Below are 17,171 nucleotides of genomic sequence, written 5' to 3' on the forward strand. Positions count from 1 at the left end.
TGGCAGTGCACTTCTGAATATCAGATGCTAGGGCCAAACAACGCCAAAAAGCTTTTGCTTTCACATCCTGCTTCCGAGCATCCTGGAAGAATGTCTGGCCACAGCTGAAAATACAGTGCACCATTAGAGATATACTCTTGGTCTGATCTAGGATGGCTTGGCTTTAGTTTTTATTTTAAAAAAACTAATTTTAGCTAGATTTTAAAGGAAGCATTACTAATATTTATTTATTTATTTATTTATTTATTTATTTATTTATTTATTTATGGACACACTACTATTGGGCATTTATTTATGCATTTATTTTCACATTTAGTTAATGAGAATGGCAATGAGCATGACATATACTGAGATTTCCTCCAATGAAATAAATAAGCCTTGACAGCACCAAGCCTGAAGTGAACAGAAAAGGGATAGGCAATATGGTGCATATGGACACCAGGGTGCATAGAACCCTATTTTTATTATTTTAAGTAACAAATATTCTTACCAGTAGCTGGGGTTGCTACAGTGCCAAGCATGGTTTTCCAGTTGTGGTCACCCTCATTTCTAGTTGTTGCTGCAGGGCCACATGTGGAGTGGGCATACATCTTGAGAAAATGAAGATGGTGGACAGCCACAAGCTGATGCTTTCCTCTGCAGCCTACCCAATCCCCCAGAAATAGATGCAAAACGTGAAAGGGGGACTTAAAACTGTCTGTTTAAAGGAGTTGTTCAGTGCGATGAGGTTCAGACCCCACCTGATCCTTGTCCTCAGTCTTTTGTCCTTTATAATCAGCCACACCCTCATAACAGCCATTTTGTAGTGGTGCCCAGGACAGTTTCTGAAATTGTCAAATGTATTTCCAGGCCCCAAAACGTAGCCTATACCTTCCTTTCCTTTCCCTTGTCTAGGTAAACTTGCCATTTTAAGAAAGTACACCTCACAATGAGCTTCAACCCATATAAAAGAAACCATCCAGCTAACCCTGGCCTGCCCGTTCTTTACAGTCAGCCACAGCCATGATCTATTCAGGCGCTTTGGTTCTTGAGACATCTATGCACACATTTGCAACTGCATTCCTGTCACTGTAAATCATAAACAACATCTTCAGCTTCTCCTTGGCATTCACCAGAATCCACAGATTATGAATTCCATCCATTTATGCATGTGCAGATACAAAGAGTCCAGACCAGGGCCCACGTTGATGAAATCCAGCCAAATTGGTTATCCATGCATTGTTTAATCAAAAGAAACTGTTGTCTTCATTTAATGTCCTCCACACAGCTCCTGTGTTGAGATATGGTACCATTTATTTTAATCAGTTAATTAATTGATTGGTTGGTTAAAAGCAAGCCAGCTAATTATTGGCTGACAGCACTAACAGTAATGTGGTGCTTTATAACACCCAGTTGAGACTTCAGGGTAATAGATAAAAAGATCTCATTACAGTTCATGAATAAACTAGCAGCCTGATCAACCAGTTATGGCAAGACAGTAGGATTTATTCTCTTTGCATTTAAGCCAGGATTCAGCCCTACTGGTTAACTGGGATGATTGCCGTCCAAATTCATATATAAAAGTCACTTTAATGTTTACAGCAGGGGTGCTGAACTCAGCCTACAGGCCAGATTTGCACTGCCTGGAGTCCAAGCAATCATTCATTATTTTACCGACTTGGGTGAACAAAAAGGTCCTCTTCACCTGGGGCTGAAAAAAATCACAGGAATGGGACCAGGTGAACATTTCTGGGAAGGCTGTTCCATCCCTGCTCCGTTAATGCATGCCACGGTTTACACCGTTCAAAGTCAGCTTGATTGCCTGCCGTGCCTTTTTTAAGGCTTAGCACATTTGTTCATCTTACGGATCAAAACAATCGCAGGGCTTCTCTTGTCAAGCCTACCAACGGAAACCTCCGTCCACCACCCGTAACAGTCCGCCTAATGATACAGCCAATAAAATGCCTTTGTATACTCCTACAGCTGTTTCCTAGGTAACCATCACAGAGCCATATAAACTGGAGAGGCACAGCAGAAAGAAAGGAACAATGCAGCAGCAGACTAATCCTACAACATCTCTGCTTTTAAAGAACAGCTTTAACTTGCGATGGCTTTTTCCTCATCTATTTCCAGCTGATTCATGCAGAGAAAGTTATTCAAGAAGTTGAGGGCTGGGCTTCTATTTGTAGCGTTTCCCTGGAGTGGCAGTGAAGGGCTCTGCCATGTAAGAAAAAGGTGTGGGGGCATTAATGTGGAGCAACACGGGAGTATTTATGAAGGGAAGCGCTCACAGTGATGTCCCCACCACGCAGCTGCAGGGAGTGGGAGAAGCTGCCTTCCCTGCCATGCAGTTCTGTGCATGCCGCTTGGAGGCACAGGCGGCCATGTGCCCAGCTCAGCAGAAACTCTCGGCCACTTTGTCATAATAATATGCTCCTCTGCCTGGATAGGCTGACATCTGGCTGTTTTCCAGTGGTAATATTTTCCATGTGCATGCAAACATTACATCAGAAATATTCCATGCATGCAACTTGTTAAGAGTGAGTACAGCCTAGTGGCAAAGCGACTGAACTGTGAACCAGCAAGTGTCTTGTTCAGATCTTACCTCTGCCAAGAACTAAGCCAGGGGAAGGTGACAGGTAGGGTTTTGCCTACAGCTTCCATCAGCACTACCTAACTTAGCCAATCATGAGGGATCATGGGAATTGTAGGCAAAAACATCTCACAAGCTGCCTTCCCCTGCTTTAAACTTCAACCTCATATCTGTAAAACTGGTGTAGGGATAATACTGACTGACTTGACAGATAATGGGACTATTAGTGTAGAATACAAGTTTAATAAATACAAAATAAATAGAGGTGGCACTGTTGTCAGGAGCCACAAGGGGCTGCTACTGGAACTGATGGTATAAGGGAGAGAAAGCTGCAATCTTGGGAAGCTGGTTTAGCCCACACTTTTGTTCCTAGGATTACCCCTAATGAAAACAGGCCTTCCCTTCCAAAGGCGCTAGTACCAATACTATTTTTAATCACATTGCCACCCCTGAGAACATGTTCTATCCTATTCTGGTGCTTAACAGTGAAGAATGCACCCTGGACACTTGATTGCCACCAGCACCCCATCTCATCTAGGCCGGTCACCAGGCTCCCTTGCACAGAAAAGGCTGTAAAAGGCTGGTTCTTTCAGCTGGGAGCTTGATGGAGCAACAACACTTTCCTGCCTCTGATGTGTTTTTGTGCATCCTGCAGTCCTGGCCCCACTCCTGGCTCCCCTTTTTGAGTCCCTGGATCCCAACTGAAGCCACCAACACCTCTCTCCCAGAGAGCATGGCTGCAGCTGGAGGTATTAAAATAGGTCTATAGATCATGGCACAGTGAAATATTGCACCACATATGGAGTTATTTGTTTAGTGATATTCATTAATATTTGCACTTACATATGGCTCTATCTATCTATCTATCTATTAGCTTTTCTATACCATCCTTCACCTTGAATCCCGGGATGGTGAATATAGCTGACCCGAGATGTTTTGTTGCACAAGAAAAAGGTCAAGATGGGAGGTCAAGATGCCCTTCTCTCACAAATGTCCTTGCACAGAAGCTGATGGACTGGCAGTTGAAACTTGGCAATGGGGCAGCATCTCCCAACCACACCTGAGGGCAGGATAGGTTTGGGGGTCCAGGGTAGGCCATGACACACACACACCGTCTTCCAACATCCCCTGCCTCCAAACCCCAGCATCTGCTGCCTGAGGACTTGCCTCATTCTGCCTAAAGATAGGGCTGGCCCAGATGCTAATTGGATTTCACCCATGGGCCAGGTGAAGCAGTTACAGAAAGAAATCATAGATGGCTGCCTTCATTATGGATTTCCTTGGCGCAAACTTGTATGTGAGAACTCACCCCATGTCATTCCTTGAGAGCTGAGATAATGACACACCGTATCCATGGCTGTAGTCAGAAATATGAAGGTACTCAACTTGCCAACATTGGGTCCTGCTCTCACACATAAAGATGGACTACTCTGACCTTTGCCAGACTGGCATCACTCAAATGTGCTGGACTGCAACCCCCATCATCCTTAGCCAGTGCGATGGAAGCTGTATCCCACCATATCTGGAGGGTAGCAGGAGTGGGAGAGCTGGACCGTTCGTTGACTCACAGGAATATCCATCTTGGACATCCTTTTTGGTGACGTATCACAATGAAAAGGGGGCAGACACTGAAGATGCGATTGATCAAAGTCTCTCCAATGCCCAGCATGTTCCCTCCACCACCCCCACGGCTCCTCTGGCTTTCAAAACATTTATTCTGAAAAGTAGGACCAGTGCTTCGTATACATCACTGATGCTGCAGTATTAAACACACTAAGTGAAGAAGTCCCACTGATACAGTGAAACTCACTTCTGTTCTGAACAGACCTGTTCTTGATTGGGCTGCAAGGCTGCAACCCTGCCTTGAAGGAAGGTTCGATAACTAAATGGGGCTTCCTTTTTAGTTGCCATGCACAGGACTTGTCAGTGCATGAATGGGCTAACATGTGCAAAACTGTTTTGTTGGAAACATGTGTTCATGCACACAGATTGTGGCAAGTGCCCCCCACACAGGCACAGAAAACCCTCTTTGCCCCATCCCACCCCACTTGCAACTTAATGTACATTCCTCTCCCCACAAGGACTTACAGCTCCAAGCTACGGATGGCTGAACTGGACTTGCCGTGTTTACTCAGTCACACAGTGCAAGAGGCAAGGGCAGGTAACATGCTCAGCAGCTATGTAGAGTCAAAAATCAAGAATCACAATGGGCCAGAGCTATGTTGAGAACTCGTGATGCTATTATATTGGCAAGATATGCAAAATCGACTATATTCTGCAATACTTATGCAGAATATTTTCCCAATGAAAGCACAGCATCACTCTGGCATATGAAAACACTTTTGCTTAGTACTCTTCTATGAAAAATAAGCAGAGAGAAAAAAAGATGGAATTTCAAAAGATGTCAAAGGATATCCCTTTCTCAGGGATTCAGCAAATCGCTTTATTATCTAAATATCAAACAAATTCATCTTGACGTCTAACTTTAGATAATCATTATGAGCCATCAAGCCTCACAGCAATCCATTGTGCCGCCACCCAAGTGCTTGTTAAACAGCTAATGGACTGAGGTGCTCACCAAACTGATTAGATATACTCTCCTGTGTACTCTTTGGAAAAGACAATGTTACTAAGGGAAGTAAAAGGATCATATGCAGCAATGGCCTTTTCCTTAGATTTAGTTCATCCAGGTTTCGTGGGTCTTGGTGACAGTAGCCATTAACCACAAGATCAAAGTGTCAGTAAGAGAAAGCACTGAAACAACTTGTTCTATGGAGTATAGCCATGTGATGTTTCCCATATACCTATCCTTGTCCTCTGAGACAGTGAATTTCAGGAATCAATGAGAAACAAGTCAAAATAAGCAACATCTGTCAGTTCTTTACCAGATGCCAGATAATCTGTCTTCCTATGTCTCCAATTCAATTTTTCTAACGCACCTTCAATCCTGCAAAAGGTAATGTTATATACTTTATTTATAGACACACTTTAGTAAAAAAAAATAATACTGAGTAATATACACATGGCAGATTAAAAAAAACTACTCATTGCTCAACAATGGGATCAGATTAAGGGGACATTACTTGCTGGGAATGTCACAGAAGTAAATATGCATCAAAAACACAAACCAGACACATGGATGCAACTGCTTTAATTCAGCAAATGGCTCAAAAATGTCAGTTCTCGGGGATATGGAGAAGCCACTGAAGATGCTACCTGAGTCATAGTGGAAAAGGCAATGGTGAAGTGTGGCCTTTGCAATGTTGCCTCCAGATCATAGGAACAGGTTGGCTGCAACTAACACCATGAAATGAATTGGGCTGCCTCATTTCCAACAAAGGTACCCAAAGCTTTCCCCATCCCCCACCAGGTATTCAAATTGTCTACTTAAAATGCGGTAGACAAACTGTAGCATCCAAGTGGCTCAAGAAAATGCAGTATTTTAGGAGAAACTGATCTTGAAGTACCCGTTTATTTATTGCAAAGAGGGACTGAGCCAGTTTGTAAGGGTGACGTCTCTTTCCGATCCCCTTATAAGCAATATCCAGCATGGATGATTGAAAGCCTTTGCTTTCTCTGCTCCTAGCAAGCAGCTATTCAAAGTGTTTATGTGCCATAACTCTTGCACCTCATTTGAAAGACAACATTTTAGTGGCAAAGGCAGTACGTAAGATGACGCATGTTAGAGGGAACCTCAGTCACATCAAGCACAAAGCAGAGGCTGATAAACTCTCCTGACATACATAAAACCCATGTCTATCAGTAGTAGAGACCGCCACTTAAGTCAAGACAGCCAGTAATTTCAAGGATTCCTGTTCTTCTCAGCTTTACTCCTCAACACATGAAGCAAAACGAACTAATGTGCAAGGTTTTTCCAGCATCCTTCACGTTCTGCCACCTGGTGGGACATTTCCTCAAACTTTTACGAGCTGCGGGTGCAGCGCTAAATCAACATCCCCTTTGCAGATCATGCAAACAGTCCCATTCTTTAAACTCTGAGAGCTAAACAAGCAAGCATGAAATCTTACAGGACCACCGTGAAATTTCACAAGAACCTTAATCCACGGCTGAAGCTAATCCCTGCAAACGTAATTGCCAATTGAAATGTCAACTCCCCCACCCCACCACACACATTTCTAGCTTTTCTCTTCCTTGGCACTCCCCGCATGCCCTCCAGGAAATATATCATACCACATATTTCCACAACCTCCCTCCAGATTTTCTAATAAGAGGTAAACCAAATCGGACACATCCGCACTTCAAACATGCACCCCTCCCACAAGCCCCGCAACTAAGAAAGAATGTTTTAGGTTTCTCATCTTGCAGATTTTATTGCAAAAATTGATTTATCCAGTTTGTAAAGGTGACTTCCCATTCTTGATCCCCTGACATAAAATCTCATTTGAAATGAGATAAATAGTTGACTGGAGAGGAGGATGGTGGTGGTGATGATGATGATGACAGAGCTTCATCCTTCACGTCAGAAGGCTGCCCGCATTTTCAAGCATGCCCCCCCAGGGCCAAGAGAAACAGACCAAGGCTGAATTCTGCCCCCCACCCCCCGTCCTTCTTTCTCTTCGCAAAACCCATTGCTAAGCTTCACGGCATTTTCACGCCTGCCCTCCGGCGCTCGCATTTGCCCCAGAGGGGCACCTGCTGCGACCCACCTTACCTTCATCCTGCATCCTCTGCAGGCACAGGGTCAGATTCTTCCTCCAGCCCGGCATCCCGGCACACGATCAACCTGCTCACGGCGCGCACCTGCCCCAGGGCGGGAAACGGAGGAAGAGGAGGGGGGGTCTTTTTTCTCCCGTGCCAGACTATTCAGAGAGCCCCCCCTCCCCGCCAGCACCACCGCGCCTGGCAAAAGTGCCGCGGAAAGAACTGCGCGCAGCTAGCTTGGCTCCTGGGCAAGGCTAGGCATGGATGCGTGCGGCGTGCGCCCCCATCTGTGTTTTGGACCGGCAGGAAAGCGCGGAGGGAGGGCGGGGGAAGGAGGGAGGGAAGGGGCTGGCCGCCCGAGGGGCGGAGGTGGGAGCAGCGATCGCCGCGCTGCCTGCGCGGGACCGCGGCTGTGCCGGGGGCCGCCCGGAGCAGCTCGCTCTCGGCGGGCGCTGCAGCTACCAGCGCGCCTGTGTTGGGGGACCGTACTAAGTGGCAGGAGAAGCCAGGGGAGCCGCGCCGGAGAGCCGCGCTCCCGTGTCCGCCCTGCGGTCCGATCTTCCGACGGAAGCACCCCCGCGGGCCCCTGCGGTCGCTGCGGGGGGCGGGCGCGGGGGGGCTCCGGGCTCGCGGCTCCGCTGCCCCGCTGCCTCTCCCCCCACCAGCCCGCCTGTTCGCGCGCCGTGCCCTGCGGAAGCCGGGCCGGGTGGCAGCGCCCGCCTTGCTCGGGGCTTCGCGCACGCGGTCGCCGCGTCGGCTGGCGGCTCCGAGCAGGTAAGAGCGGCCTCGCGGGCGAGGGAAGGGTTGGCCGGCGCGTCCCCGGGGGCGTGGATCGGAAGCTCTGCCGCCTCCTTCCTCCTGCCTCCCGCACGTGTGAACCGCTCTCCCGCCTGCGGGGGCAAATAGTTGTGCGCGCAGATACAGGCGCGGGCGCGCGTAGAGGCGCGCGCACACACACTCGCAGTGCCCAGTGTGGATCGGAAGGTCTGCCCGCCTTCATTCCCCACATATCACACGCGCACACACATCGCGCCCAGATCCTTTCGCGTCTGTATATGTATAGACGCACTTGCGCTTGCAAGTGGGTAGAGACCGGAGAGATCCTCCTCCCCTTGGGTCTTTCGCTCTCCAACAAGCACATGGAAGATGTTATGGTTAAGCGACAGCTGTGGCTGCACTCATCCTTGCCTCCCGTCTCTCCGCATGTCGCGGGAACGTTACAAGGCTAAACGAAGGACGTGTTTGTTCTCCCTGCGAAGTCGGTATTCTTGAGGCACGTTTCTGCAGTGGAAGGAAAGGGGAAAGTAAGAGAGGGGGCTGGCCAGTGCTTTGAATTGCTGAGCGCATTTCTTTTCTTCCCCCAGCCCCCACGGCCGGTATGTGCACTGTCTGGTCCGGGGTGGGGGTGGGGCTTCAAAACACCACGTTGCATATTATTAGGCAGCACACACACACAATCTGGCTGCAAAACTCTCCACGCGTCTGACACAAGGAGCGGAAAATCTCCCACTGTTTCCTCATACTGTTGTTGCTGATGACGCTATTTTCAGGAAGAGGGTAGGCAGGACCAAGGTAAAAACACCGATGGTTACTTTGGCCCAAAGGCAAAGCAGGATGCAAACTGAAAGTGACACAAAACTCATCAGACAGCATGGAAGGTGTACGTGTGTGCATGCGTGTTGAGGACAGCTGTGTGACTCAGAACCGTCCAGCTGGGAAATCTCCCCTCCTGGAAGCAGGGATGGCCACACAGCAACCAGCCCGTTCCTCCCTCCCAGCACACACTCACCCCTCTGAGCAGCCTGGGCTGTCCCACCCCTGAGTGCAGCTGCACTGCAGAACTGGCAGAGTGATGTTTATTGCTGTCTTCATTCATTCATTCATTCAAAACATTTTCATCAGGGAAGTCTGCAGGGTGCTCGCAAAGATTTGAACACCAAACGAAAAGCTACACCAATGCAATGGAATGCAAAACGATGAAAGCAGCTAATACGGCAGTGCATGCTTCTGAATTGGAAGGAACTGGGAAGGCATCCCCTTACCTGTTTTGCATAACAGCATGGGAAGTTGCCTTGTACTGAGCCAGCCCCTCTGCCTGTCTGGCTCAATATTGTCAACAATGCCTGACAGGGGCTCCCAGGGCTTCAGGCAGCCTTTCCTGGAGATGCCTGGAATTGGACCTGGCACCTGCTGCATGCAGAGCAGGTGCTGTACCACTGAGCTGCAGTCCTTCTCTGGGGTCTATCTGGAAATGGGTCCGGGTGCACATGCTCCAATTGTTCTGTTTTTCAGGGAGATCGACCTTAGTAAATCCTTGTTTGTCTTTTGGAGCAATTTTGGAGAAGCCTTTGGGTGGCAGGGGGCAGGAAACAGACCTCAGCAGATTCTTAGCTGCTAGAGATGCCCTTCCTGAGGCAGTGTCCTTCCAGGGTTCTAGAAGTGTTAATTTCTCACTGGGAAGGCAGCTGCATTCTTGCCCCTCATGTGCATGGCTGTAAATGCCGCCCATGGACAGTTGCTGGGCAGTGCGAGGGGGCTGTGGCACTCCTGTCCCGCCTGTGGGCTTCCCAGGGGTATTTTGGGGGCCGCTGTGTGAATAGAATGCCGGATTAGGTAGACCCTCGCCTTGATCCAGCCGGGCGCTGACGCTCTTAAGGCAGCATTTGGTGCATGGTACGCATCAAACAAAACAGATCACACACGCGGAGAGTCTAGTCTTTGTAGGAACATTGTATGTCCCGAAACCTTTCTATCTCTACTACTGCATTATTAAATCCAGGTGTCAGACCATATGTTTTCGAAAAACAACAAGGAATTGGCTTAAAAAAAAAAAAAGTGTTGCTTTGTGTTCTAACTTCCCTTCTTGTGTCATTTTCCATTGCAGCTCAGTACCAGAACATGAACAGACAATTTCCTACCTCTAGTATCCTTTGTCCATCCCATGTGAAATCAGCTTTTGGTTTTAGTCCTAATGGGATCAAATGATGGGATCGGCATGAATAATCAATTAATAAAATATTAATTAATTAATTACCAGTATTAATTAATCATTAGGCCCTCCTACAGGTTTTTCTCCCTGAGGAAGTTAAGAGGGAAATTGCAAGGAGGGGCTTTCCTCTGGAGGCACCCCAATTACGGAATGCTTTACCCCATGAGATTTGCCAGGCACCTGTTTTACTGAGTTCTAGGTGTCTGTGAAAACTTTTTTTGATCCGCCTATGGCACTGCTTAAACCATCCATGTTGGTGGCACTGGTTTTAATTTATTAATTATATTAAATTGTGTTTTCATCTGATTGTATATATTGTGTTTTATCTTGTTTATTGACTGCAATGTTTTGACTGTATTATTTTATTTCATGTTATTATTGACATTTTTATTGTAATGGCTGCCCAGAGAGCAGGTTGCTAACAGGCAGCTTTTATACAAAATAAATACATACATACTGTACATACATAAAGTCTAGATCCTTACTTGATAGTTGACTATTACCCATTACTAACACTCCCAGGGGATTGAATGACATATAGTCTGCCATGCTGTATGTGATGCTCAAGCTCTCTATTGGTTAAGTCTGAATTCATGAGCATCCCCTGCCATTGGCTAATGTCCTTTGCACTGTATGTTTTCCAGGATAATTCCTGCCCAGTACCCACAATTTGGAAAAGTTATGCAGGAGGGTAAAACACCACGAACCCACATGTGCTCTTGCATGAAGGTTGCGGCATCTCCCTTCTCCCAGTCTCTCCACCTTTGGAGCTGAGATGTCTGGCAACCAGGGCAATGGCCTTCTTGGTGGTGGCGCCTCATCTCAAGAATTCTTTCCCCAGAGAGGCCTCCTTGGCGCTGCATCCTGTATCTTTGTATAAGATACTTTATCCCTTTTTAGTAGCAGCCAAAGAGCTTTTCATTTGGCCAGGCCATTGAGTTAACTTTTGATATGCTTAAAGTTGCCACTGTTTATATACTGTTTGCTGATCATTGTTATATTAATGTGTAATCCCTATTTTTCTTGTTTTTATTATACAGTGTAGGATGTCTGCAAGTTTTTGAGACTGAAAGCTAGATATAGCCAGAACAAACCTCATGTCCCTGGGGGAGTGCCTCAGGGACTATGGGAAATTTTGGATTCTTTTTAGAAGATGTGATCATTCCTATGAGCTTGAAGGGAGGAATTCAACATCAAATCCTTCTATCGGCCTCTCCTGCACCTTGCGCCTGCCTTGGAAAACGCCACAGCAGCCACTTTGCAATGGTACAAAAGCAACCTCAGTCAACCTCATGGAGGTCATGCGTGCAGGGAGGGAGAGAGAGGCCATAGGATCTACAGGATCCTGTGACTTCCCTGACTGTGCTTGTTACCAGTGAGGGAGTGAAATGTATTCAGAGACCCAGCTAACTGTTTTTGAAAATTTATTTATTTCAGAATCAGGATGGAATCAAGTTAAAACAATTTAAATAATGATTTAAATCATAACTAGTCAGTAAGACTAGATTTAAATCATGGTTTTCTACATAATTTGCATAAATGCCTGTCCTACCTGTAGGTAGAAGAACTTCATTAAAATATTTCCAAACTGTGTCTCTTTTATGGCCTACTGCCATTATAGGTTTTCTCCTCCAGAGAATAATTGAGAAATCTCAGGCTATAACAAAAAGATCCAAACACCTGTGGAGTGTTCAGCTCAAAATTTCACTTTCATTTTTACTACTTGCTCCTCCCTCCTCACACTTAACTTTTTGTGGAGTCTGTTCCACCACTCCCAACAAGTTTATTCCAGTCATTGAGTTTTAGCATTTAAGAGATAACAGTTTGATTCTGTGTACATAGGTTTGCAAAGGAACAATAGGATTAAGGTGTTTTCTCAACTCTGTATGTTTATTTTATAGTATTTTTGCTGTGAAGAAGAGCCATGTGATCTCTGCAGACACAAATTCACAGTTTTGAGAACTGTAAAACCAAGCATCTGTCATAATATCTTCTATGTAAAAAATTGCCCAATGATCTTATAGAAACCTCTGGAAGAACATGACATTGTGAATGGATTCACTTACCAAAATATTTAAAAATTTCATAAATATATAGCTTCATGCTACATAATTAAAAACTAATCCATATTTCATGATGAATAACCTTTGGACTGTAATATATCTTAAATAGGAAGCTATCTTCAGCTAGATTTTTTTCCTCAAAAACATTTTTATTTTTAAAAAACCAATTTAAATTTTAAATAGCTGATTTTTTAAAAAAAATTGATTTTTTTTTTTAACCACTCTGTTCAGAATGAACAGGATGTGAAATCAACTTAACCTCTTCTTGCCTTTCCTGGCTTTTCCCAGCAGGACATTGCATAGACCACAAGCAGATAACCTTTAAGCACATTTAGCAATTTGAGAAATTGTCCTGGGCACCACCACAAAATGGCTGCATGGCAAAGAACAAGTAAGCTGCCCAAATGCCTGAGTTGGAGCCTGAGTCCCAACGCACTGAACAACCTCTTTGAACTCACCGTTTTGAACTCCAACAGAAAAAATGTCTGGGTTAGCAAAATTAGGCAACCCACCCTATCTATCTGCCACAGTGGGCCATAGAAAGAAACCATGGAACCCTTGGGAGCTCACTGTGATGAATTTGCAAAGCATTTTGAGGATAAAGTCACCCAGATTCATCATGAATTGGACTCCATATTTAATACAGTTCCATTAATAGAAGCATCCAGAGTACCAACTGGTCCAATTTTGTTGGATGGGTTTCAGTTATTGAGACCTGAGTATGTGGACAAGGTGCTTGGTCAAGTCTGGCCTACCACCTTCATGTTGGCCTTTGCCCATCATTGCTCATCAGTAGAATTAAGGAAGGGATGTGTACCTGGATCCAGGAGGCCATAAAAGCCTCCTTGAAAGACAGAGTGGTTCCAGCCTCTTTAAGAGAGGTTGTAATTAAACCTGAAAAAACCTAATCTGCACCCAGAAGATGTCAATAACTATAGGCCAGTGACCAATATCCCCTTCCTGGGCAAGGTGTTTGAGCAGGTGGTGGCTGAACAGCTCCTGATACTCTTGGATGAAACTGACTATCAGAAAACATTTCAATCAAGTTTCAAGACTCTGCTTGTCATCCTGTGGGATTTCCTTTGCTAGGAGAAAGGCAGGGCATGCAGTCCTGTTGGCTCTCCTGGACATCATCTCGGTGGCTTTCAATACCATCAGCCATGGTATTCTTCTGCACAGACAGGATGGGTGGGAGTTGGAGGTACTGCTTTGCAGTGGTTCCACTCCTACTTGACCAACCGATTCCAGAAGGTGATGCTCCACTTCTATCCACCATGCTATTTAACATCTATATGAAGCCACTGGGGGAGGTCATCCAGAGGGCTGGGCTGATACGTCAATATGCTGATGACGCCCAGCTCTACGTCTCTCTTTCATCTAACCCATGTGATGCAGTGGCTATTCTGAATCAGAGTCTGGGCTGAGTAATGGGTTGGATGAGCGACAGCAAGCTGAGCCTCAATCCAGGTAAGACAGATGTGCTGTTGGTGGGGTGGGAGTCGTCTGTTCAGTTGGGCAATAGTAACTCTCTCCCGGATGGGGTTGCAGCCCCCCTAAAGGACAGGATGCATTTGAGGGGCTCCTGGGTCCTGAACTGACGCTGCAGTCACAGGTTGACTCCGTGGCACAGAGCCCCTTTCATCAGTGCAGGCTGATTCACCAACTGTGGCCCTCTCTGGCCCGCCAGAGCCTTGCAACCATGATCCAAGCTCTGCTAGCCTCTCATTTGGATAATGTAACACGTTCTACATGGGGCTGCCTTTGAAAACAGCCTGGAAACTTCAGTTGATTCAAAATGGGGCAGTGAGGCTCCTAATGGGGACTGGCGGACAAGAACTTATTACACCAGTCCTCTTCCAGCTCTGCTGGTTCCCAGTTGAAGTCTGGGCCTGATTCAAAGTGCTGACATTCATATTCAGAGCCCTAAACAACTTGGGGCCAAGTTGTTCCCATATGCCTATCTGGAACCTGATGTCATCTCTCAGGTTCTCCTCAGAGAGCCCCCTCTAAAGGAAACATAGAGTGTGGCTCCTACTCGTAGGAGAAGGGCCTTTCCAGTTGTGGCACCCTGATTATGGAATCAGCTTCCCAAGAGGTGCATCTGGCAGCTACTCTTTATTCTTTCTGGTGCCTGGTAAAAACTTTTTTATTTACCCAGCATTTAATAGTTAATTTTTATCTTTTTTATACTGTACCTTATTGCTGCTGTACCTCTAAACTAATTTGAGTGTGGTTGTTGTGCATCCACTGTTGCTATTTCATTGAAGTATTATTTACGTTTGATTTTATTCTTGTTGGTATTGCATTTATTGTACGTTTTAACTTTGTGAACTGCCCAGAGAGCCTTTTTTGGCCTAGGGGTAGTATAGAAATTAAATAAACAATTGTATTTTTAATTGTAAACATTCATTTAACCATATTTTAATTCCTTCCCCCACTGTAAGTAGTGTTTGTTTGGGATTGGATGTGTAGTTTGGAAGTGTTTAATGGGGCGGGGGGGGATTACTAAAACTGTGGAAAGCAAACTGTTTCACTTAGTTGTTTTTTTAAATTAACATTATAATGTTCTACTTTAGGCAGCATTTGATTAATATATAACATGTCGAAGATACAGCTGAGAGCGCCATTTAGAGCCAGATAGGACTGCACACCTGTGCCTGCTTACCTGTGCATCAGTGCTGTGGAACAGAGCAAGGCCTTTGTCTGAATGACCATGCCAGACTGCGCCCCCACAAAGACTAGAGCGAATGAATGCTCAGCTGTGATAAGTTTACCTGCCCAGTGCCTCACCATCCAAATACAAAACCAACCCTTTCAAAAAGGCAAAATTATTGAGCATCTGCATTTTCGGAAATTTCACTACTCTTCCATCCTCCTCGGGAAACAAAACCAGACTTGTTGAGAAAAATGCTGGGAGAATAGAAGAGAATTACAAATAGCTGGGTGACCTGTGGACACCCAGAAAATGTGCGTGAGCGAGGCACACTAATGTGAAAACAGTCCAACTCGGATTCTTTCCTGGCTGCTTAAATACAAAACGCCAATCTGCCACTGCATCCCCATCCTTACTCACAAGCCTGGGCCTACAGCAAGTGCTGCTGAACGTGTTTGAGCTGCAGCTTTTCTGTGATGTGTGCAATCCAATCCACTGTGGTATTAAGCAATCTGCAAAATGTTCTTAACATGTATGGTGTTGTTTCTTAAATGGAAACTATTATGGTCCATCTAACTTCATGCCCTGTTTCAGACCAAAACAGGCTATTGCAGAGGAAATTAATACTGCGTAAAATGGAAGCGTGGCATCACATAAAGGAGCTGGTCCATGCAGACATAAGGACCTACTTTAAACTGAGTCAGACCTCTGATCAATTTTGTCCAGCATCGTTTGCTCTGTCTGGGAGCAGCTCCAGCAGATGTATTTTCCGTTACCTGCTACCTTACCATTTAACTGGAAAGGGTGGGGTTGAAGTTGGCACCTTCTGCCTGCAAAACATGAGTTCTGCCACTGAACGAGGGCCCATCTTAGCTGCATGTGCAAAAACACCAAAAGGGGGTAGCCTTTTCTGTATTCTATGCCTCCAATTCTTCGGAACCAGCTACAATTTGATTAAAAACAAACACCAAAGATGCTGCTGTTCTTTGCATGCCCCTCAATGTTCACAGAAATTAATGGAATGACCTAGAATGTCCCTCTCCCCAATTGATCCGGTCTTTCAAAAATGAGATCAGTTTAAATGGTTGACTTAGTTTTAAGCAAATAAACAATGTTTCAGCCATAACTGGAGCCTGGAGTAAAACTGTCTATAGACAGAAGTGAAGCATGCATCATTGGTTTTCATGGTCCAAGCTGAAAGAAAGAAACAGACTGCTGTGGAAAGGATAAAAGATCATAAAGATTCTTTTACTGAATGTAGCAGGGGATGGAGTTCCTTTATGGCACATACTGGAAATAAAGAGCACAAGCCTATCTGTTTCTACTCAGAAGTAAGTCTCATTGATTGCAGTGAGGCATAGTCCTCAGGTCCATATTTTGTCCCCAAAGCTCAAGGAAACACACACACCACACACCTACGTATGGGAATAAGCTTGCAGAACTGGGATTTCACTTTATTGCTATCATTTTTACGATTGCTCAAAACTAGTTAAGAATCTGTTCCTGTGGTCACAAAAAATACCTCAGTGACTCCATCCTGTTCTGCCAGACCATAGCACAGGATAACAAAGGACACATTTATTGTGCATGCTACAATGTTCATGCTTTTAATTTCCTGGGGACAAAATTTCTCAGTAGTGACTAGCTGGTCTTTCTGCACTCACCAAGCCTTTATTAGGAGGCTGGTAGGTCTCAATATGGCTCTGTTTCCCTTGCAGCAATGATTACATTGAGAGTAGTGACAGATAACCTTTGCAAGGTTATAGAACAAACTCTCTCATACCAGTGAAAAGCACTCTGTGGATTGGCCAAGTTTCGCTGCAGACACATCTCTCTGCCTTTCACCTTTGGACAGCTAGAACTACTTCAGTTCTTTATTACCAGCTAGCAGTATTCCATAGCCAAACTCAGGAGAAAGTGGGAATTGGTGAAGGCATCATCTTAACCCAGGCACACCTGCACAAAGTCCTGTCCCCATTTTTTCCTGTAGGTTGGCAATCAAGGGAAGAGGCATGAAAGAACATTTTTAAAATTTAGATTCTGTGCTAAACCATGAATTAATGGCACCTGTTATGCCCAGCTTACTTCAAGGCACCCGACAGTGCAAAATCCAACAAGGAAGGAGTATGTGTGAGAAAGCAGGGCCAAGTCTGTTTCATCAGGTCAGAATGTGTAAAAACAGGTCAGGTCAATCGCCAGTCCAGGATAGACTAGGCAGCTGTTCAGGACCTT

This window comes from Varanus komodoensis, unplaced genomic scaffold (genome assembly GCF_004798865.1).
Source record: "Varanus komodoensis strain SLA01 unplaced genomic scaffold, ASM479886v1 scaffold6_2, whole genome shotgun sequence".
In the NCBI taxonomy this organism is placed as follows: domain Eukaryota; kingdom Metazoa; phylum Chordata; class Lepidosauria; order Squamata; family Varanidae; genus Varanus; species Varanus komodoensis.